Genomic DNA, 7872 nt, shown 5'->3' with positions numbered 1-7872 from the left:
CGTTTTCCAGTGGGTACATATAATAAGATGAAGATGAAGAACTTTGGATTGCGCAAGATAGTGAAAAGGCATGATTCTTGAAATGCTTATGAAGTGGAGTTCCCTGTTGAATTGAATATTTCACCAGTATTTAATATTTCAGATTTGATATAGTATTATGAAGGAGGTGATGGAGATGAAGTTGCAGAAGCGCATTGGGGTATTCCAATAGCTAGTTCGGCTACAAAGGAGATTGAGGAGATACTAGACAGTCATATTGGCAAAAGTACAAGGAACATAACTTATGAGGAATACCTGGTCAAATGGAAAGGGAGGCCAATAGAGGATTCATCATGGCTAGCAAGGGAGGAGGTTAACCCGTCTTGGTTTTCCTTTGAACACCTGAGATGTGACAGAGTCACTTCTCAAATTACTCCGGGTGTCTGATGCAGGAGCATCTTGGGTGTGAGGGCAATCTTGCATCACCCAAAATATTTTCTTTTCAATATTTTCTATTTTAATAAAGACTAGTAGACAAGGTGGTTACTATTTATGGGAACTTGCTATTTTTAGGGAATTTGTCATACGAGCTTGGAATGTTCTCAGTTTTTACATGATGGTTCATTTTAGAGTTATGAGCCTACCATAAAAATCTCATTGCTCCAGCTTAAGTATTCAAAAGTTATTGTAGATTTTTGGTGAAAAAAATTGTAGAAAAATCTTTAGGCTCACCGTTGGAGGCCTTAGAGTGCTCAAATGAGATCCAAAAACTTGATGGAAGGGTGCTTACGCAATTTTGAGCCTGTAGATAAGAAGTCAACATTTTTGAAAAGTGGTTATAATAGCCAATCGGAGCAACGATTCGAGAGTTATGGCCTTCCGAAGTTGGGCTACCTGAAATATCTAAAATAATTTGTCAGAGATGTATTTGGCCGATTCTACATGTATTGTTAGGATCTGTCGGTCATAGGTATTAAGTTTGAGGATCTAGAACCTTTCTAGGCAATATAAGATTGCCTATTTAAGAAATGCTCAAACATTGTCTAGAACAACTTTGGGTGGTAGTTCCTAGCTTAGTCTTGGAGATTACTACAATGAAGGTGCCTATGTGGGTTAGCATATTGTACTTGTGAATTATGTAATTTCGCATTTGCAGTGCAAATAAGAAGTCCATATTTTGTTCTCGCATTCGTTGTTATTTCTTTGTTTCTATTATGGTTTATGGTATTAAGGGGAGCACCCTTCATCAGTCTCAAGGTCAGTCCTCTACTAATGATTGCTTGCACAAGAAACCATGGTAGAATAGGAGTTGGTGTTTCCAAAAAGGGGTTATAATAGCCAATCAAGTCAATGATTTGTAGGTTAAGGTCTCCAGAAGTTGGGCCATCCTGAAATGTAATTTGTAAATTGTCTTGAGCCAATTCTATGTAATAAAATAATATAATTTGAGTTTGGTCAGCGTCAAAAGTTAGGGCTAAGTGTCTAGAACCTTCTCGAGCAGTGGAAAATTCCTATATAAGGAAGACCCATAGGTTTTCTAGGGCAATTTTGGGTGGTGGTTCACAACTTTGTCTTGTTGAATACTGTAAGCAAGGCACCCATATGGGTTTGCATATTATATGCTTGAATTCTATAATTTCATGCTTATGGAGACAACAAGAAACCCATATTTTGATGTTGCAAATTGTTGTTGTCTCTCTAATCCTGTTACCTATTTGTGGTATTATTAGGAGTACCCTTCATTAAGTGGCATCCGAGTGTGAGTTCCTGAGTGTGTAGAGAGATCATTGACTGCAAGACGATTTGCACCAGGATTGTGATTTGAGGTGAGTGTGTTGTTAGATCGCAGATTGAGAGGCAATTTGCACTAGGGTTTCAATGATAAGTGCGAAAATGCCTCCATAAAGGGAACATGGCAGAAGATCCAGAGGTGTGATACATGAGGGTTTGAGAGCCCTCCAACGACAAATGCAAGCATTGCAAGAACATTAGGGAGAGGGACGAGTCTCACTGTAAGAGATGAAAGTCAGGATGAAAGAGAAGACAAAGTTGTGAACTAAGAGTAAGAAAATCTTTTTAGGGCCATCTCAAAGATTGAACAGAGAGCTAAGATTGAGGTTACCACATTTTTGGGAAATCTTAACTCAGAGGAGTTAATCAACTGGATCAATGAAATAGAAGAATATTACGAGTTCAAAGATATTGAAGATCTTGATAGGGTCAAGTTTAGAAAAGCCAGACAAAAGGGTCATGCAAAGATCTAGTGATAGGAGATCTAATTGGAGTGAAATAGATGAGGAAAGGAGAAAATCACAAGATGACATTGGATGATAGCTAAATTGAAGTGACAATTCATTCACATTGATTGTGACTTGATTTACTAAAGAAAATGCAAGGATTAATGAAGCAAGTGGGAAGATTTGTTTAGTAATATAGATGAGTTCTATTGAGTCCTCATTAGAACAAGCCATGGTCCTCATTAGAATAGGCCATGTGGAATCTAACAAGGAGAAGATTCCTTGTTACCTTAATGGGTCGAGGCCAAGCATTCAGGAGGAATTAAGTCTATTCTAAATGGACAGTATCGAAGAAGCATACCACTTTGCCCTCCAAGTAGAGGAAAAGTTGAATACGAAGTTTGAGAACAAGCAAAACAAAAGAGGTTGTGGTGAAAGATGTGGTGGATGGTCTTATGGAGACCGAATTGAAGATTAGGAGGAGGAGGATGAGGCTAGTAGTAGCAATCAAAACCATAGGGGAAAAAATTTCAATCATTTCCATGATTAGAGTAATAGAGTTCAGAGAGGAAGAGGAGGTTTCTTTGGAACATATTTTCACTACAAAAAAGAAGGGCTCAGTGCATTTGAATGTTTCCAACAGCAAGGAAGGACATAGGAGAACTGAAGGCCATACCAGAGTTGCATATATGGATTAAGATGTCAAATCATCACATTTTGAAGATGCTGAAAGAGGAGAAGTCCTAGTTAACAAAAAGGTCTTGTTGATTAGCAAGAATGAACTTGATCAATGGAGGAACTTGTTTTGGACTAGGTTCAAGTGTGAAGATAAGTGATTTGATGTGATTATTGATGGTGAAAGCACTAGCAATTTGGTGTTAGAAGAGATAGTCACAAAGTTAAAGCCCAAGAGGTAGAAACATCCACATCCATGCCGAATTGCCTAGGTGCAAGATGACCACAAGGTCATGGTCAATGAAAAGTTCCTAGTGAAGTTCAAGATTAGGGGCTAACATGATTAGGTACTACATGATATCATACCCATGTATGTATGTCATATATTGCTGGGTAGGCCATGATAATTTGGCATGCATGTTGTACATGATGGTCATGCGAAAACCCATTCTTTAACAAAGGATGAAGTGAAACATAAGCTAAAGCCATTGAAGTACATAGAAGAAAATGTATGCAATAATGCTAGAATAAGTTTTGTTAATGGAAGGAAGTTCCTAGAAGGTATGAGCCATGAACATGTGTTTTTCTATAATTTTAAAAGATGGTAAAGAAGAAGTAGAAGACGTAATTGCAAAAGTTGTAGATTTTTTGGATGAGTTTTTAGATATCGTATTCGATAATGTACCTGATGGACTACCACCACTAAGGATGATCCATCATTAGATGAACTTGTTTCTAGGAGCTAGTTTTCCAAAAGGCAACACACAAAATGACACCAACAAGTGAAGAGTTGAACAAACTAGTACACGAGTTGTTGAAGAGGTCAATTCAAGAGAGTTTGAGTCCATGTGCTATACCAGTAGTGCTAGCACCAAAGATGAATGTAGAATAGAGGACGTGTATAAATTCTTGGGCTATCAACAAGATCACAATAAAGTACCAGTTTCCATTACCACAAATGGATGATATTATAGATTGTTTTAGTAAAGCTATGTATTTTACAAAGATAGATCTAGAGAGTGGAAATCATCAGATTCAAATCAGAGAAGGAGATGAATGGAAGACTTCCTTCAAGATAGAGGAATGATTGTATGAGTGGTTAGTCATGCCTTTTTGGGCTAACTAATGCCCCAAACACTTTCATACAACTCATGAATGAAGTACTAAGGAAATTTGTAGATGATATTTTGATCTTTAGTAAGACATTGGAGGAACATATTATGCACATTCGTAGTGTGTTTGATAAGTTGAGGGAAGAAAAGTAGCTAATTAATTTGAAGAAGTGTAGTTTTGTGAAAGAATTAGTGTATCTTGAATTTGTAGTTTCATCAAAAGGTCTGAAAATGGACCTTGAGAAAGTGAAGATTATTTTTGAATGGCCTGCTCCAAGGAGTGCTACCGAGGTAAGATATTTTCATGGTTTGACTAACTTTTACAAAAAGAATTATTAGAAAATTTAGCAGTATTTGTTAGCCTTTGACTAAAGTAATGAGAGGGGATAAGAAATAGTTTAAGTGGATTGTAGGGACATATAAGAGTTTTAATTTGTTGAAACAAAAAAGTTACATTACAACTTGTTTTACCACTTCCAAATGTTAATAAGGTGTTTGAAGTAGACCGTGATGCTAGTGATACTATAATAGGAGCTGTTCTTAGCCTAAAAGATATACTTCTTGCCTATTTTACTGAGAAGTTGAATGATACCAAAAGAAAACATTTTGTTTATGATTAGGAATTTTATGCAATTGCTTAAGCATTGAAGAAGTTGAGATACTATTTTCTTCCTAAGGAGTTTGTTTTGTAAATTGGTTATCAAGCTTTGCAATTTTTGAATAGTTAAGAAAAGTTGAATCAGAGACATTTGCAATGGGTTGAATTTTTGGAGAGTTACACATTTGTCTTGCAACATGAGCAAAATGTCTAACAAGGTTGTAGATGCTCTTAGAAGTAGACAACTTTTGATGATAGAGATGTAGATTGAGGTGGTTGGGTTCAAGGAATTCACGAGTTAGTATCTAGAGGATCCTGATTTTGGTGAACCTTGGAAAGCTTGTACAAAACCTTTTACACTTGATAGAACAAAGTAGTTGGATTTCATAATCTAGGATGATATGCTATTCAGAGTAAGTCAGTTGTGCATTCCACAAAGTTCTATGAGGTAGAACTTCTTCAAGGAGAAGCATAGTGGAGGATTGGTTGGACATTTTGGTTGTGATAAAACCATTGCTTTGGTTATTGAGAATCATTACTAGTCACAGTTGCAACAAGATGTCAAAATTTTTGTACAAAGTTGTAGAGTATGCCAGATGGCGAAAGGAGTGAAGTAGAATACTGGGTTGTATCAACCATTACCAGTACCAGAGGAGCCATGAGAGGATGTCAGCATGGACTTTGTTCTTGGTTTACCAAGCTTCAGTGAGGCCATAATTCAATTTTTGTAGTGGTTGAAAGGTTTTCAAAGATTACACATTTAATTTCCTACAAGAAGACTAGTGATGTTGTTAATGTGGCAGAGTTATTTTTCAAAGTAGTGAGACTACATAGTTTACTGAAGAGCATAGTTTCAGATTGAGACACCAAGTTTGTTGGGTATTTCTAGTGCACATTGTGGAAGAAGTTGAAGATAGATTTGAAGTTCAGCTCATAACATCATCCATAGATTGATGGATAAATATAAAAATCTCTTAGCAAAGTAGTCCTAATAAGACTGTAGATACATATCACAATGTATCATTCACTCCTAACTAAGTGACTTACTCAAAAGGTGACATATTGTAAGCCTTAATAGACAATGCCTTTTTACCATGGAGAAGAGTCGTGGGTTTCCTGCGAGACCAAAAATCTCTGTGTTATGGGTGTGTGATTCATGTATGTGTTACTATTATTTACTTTATAATTTTTTAGTTACAACATATCTGTAATACTATGAATGATGTTAGTAAATGACAATTGAAGTTTGATGCAAGAGCATCCTGGGGTAGTCAGCAATCTTATATGCAGGATCATCGAGCTCAGATTTGTAGACTTATGATTCATGTAGTTGGGGATGTGTTTGAGGCACATTTGGGAACATTTTCCTAAGTGCACACGAAGTTTGGAGTAATCGTATTGGAGTTAGAGTTGTTTTGGTGGCTACTAGTAGTGTGTTCTTGATTTCCTAAACATACCTTAGTTTGTTTTTGTGAGCTTTGATTTGAGAAAGTTGGTGTGTGCGCTCTTGGATTTGGATTGTTGGATGGCATGTTGGCCTATGCCTAAGGGCACACACTTTCAAGTTGTCATTTGAGTTAGTTATGTTTTATAAACTTGGGGCCTGTCTTAAGTATTTAGTTATTTCATGTCTGTTACCGAGCCTCCTTGTGGCTTGAGGGTTTATTTAATGGGAGTGTTTATTTAATGTAACCTGCTAGGCCAACCTATGACTTGATTTAGTATAAGTAGAGGGGTTTGTAGTGCCTTGAGTCATTCAGTTCAGCATGGAGTAGTTGAGGGGAGCAAAGTTGGCAGAGCTAGTAGCTAAGTGTGGGCTTGGGAAACATGAAGGTTGCTTGGTTTCTTGCGAGCACAAGTTTAGATTCTTCTAGAGGTTTTCTACTAGATTGTGGATCTTGGCTAGCTAGAGTTGGATCTTGCAAGGTCTTGTAGAACTGTTATTGTAATCATTGATGTATTTGGCTATAACCCGGAAGGCCTCACAACTAGTTATGTTGGATGTAAATCTTATGATTCTATTATGAGCATTGACATTGTTTTGGATCTAAATCTCTATGTTATTGTTTATATTCTATTGTGTGGTTAATTGATGGGGGCTAGGACATCTCCTTTGGGGATTCTTCTGCCTTGCACTTCATTAAAAGGTATTAGAGTTGTTTGATCTTTTGGAGCTGGTTGATCTAGTAGAGTGAGTTGATCTTGTGGATTTGTTTCGCTGGGTTTGCGAAGATCTTGGAAGACGCTTCTGAGAAGACTAAACCCTAGGGAAATTGTAGATCTATGTGATGGCATGGAGATTAAGATTTTAGAGAAGATTTTCAGATCTAATATGGAGTTGATAAAGAATGAAACAATAATTGAGATCATGAGAGCTATAGCTCGTATACCTAGGAATGTGGGTACTGGAGATGGTTATGAAAAAATTGTTGAAGACTTTAAAGTTGCTAGATTTAGTGGCGAGGACAAAACTGATCGTATGGAGAGACCTATGGAAGACAAAGCTGGTCTGTTGGGTAGATTTGGAGCTCACTTGAAGCTAAAGCATATGATGGATGTTTCTAACTTCTCAGGTACTTTGAATCCTGAAAACCTGATTGATGGGATTGGTGAATTATAAGACTACTTTGAGTTAGAGGATGTTAGTGATCTGCTCAAAGTAAGGTTGGCATAAAATAAGTTGAAAGGACATGCTGCTTTATGGTGGAAATAATTGCAAAGAGATAACTAAGGGGAAGGTGAAATGAAGATCACTAGATGGTGAAAAAATTGAAGGCTAAGTTCATTCTAGCTGATTATGAACTCGAGTTGTTTAAAACATTGCTGAATCTAAAACATAAATATATGTATGTGAAGGATTATACTAAGGAGTTCTACAAGTTGACTATTCGGTCTAAATATAGATAAATTTCAAAGGAAAAACTAGCTACATATATTAATGGCTTGAGATTCAATATCCAAGATGAGATTGGTATTTTGAGGATTGATTTAGTTGAGGATGCCTATCAATATGATTTGAGGGAAGAAGAGAAGTTGAAGAGAAGACATCAAAGTAATTCTTGAAGGAAGGAGAAGCATGTGAAAGATAAATAAATTGCCAAGGATAAACCAAAACCCATTGACAAGAAGAGAAGAACAAGTAGATGTGCATTTAAAGGATCTTGTTTCAAATGTGTTGATGAAGGACACAGAGCATTTGAATATCCCAATGTTGGTAGGAAGGATGATGATAAAAGAGTTGTGGAAAATGAGAATGTCGATTCAGTGAATG

Source organism: Cupressus sempervirens, chromosome 6 (assembly GCF_028749045.1).
Source record: "Cupressus sempervirens isolate cs-2001-9-10 chromosome 6, ASM2874904v1, whole genome shotgun sequence".
Taxonomy (NCBI): Eukaryota; Viridiplantae; Streptophyta; class Pinopsida; order Cupressales; family Cupressaceae; genus Cupressus; species Cupressus sempervirens.
This window is presented reverse-complemented; position numbering follows the sequence as displayed.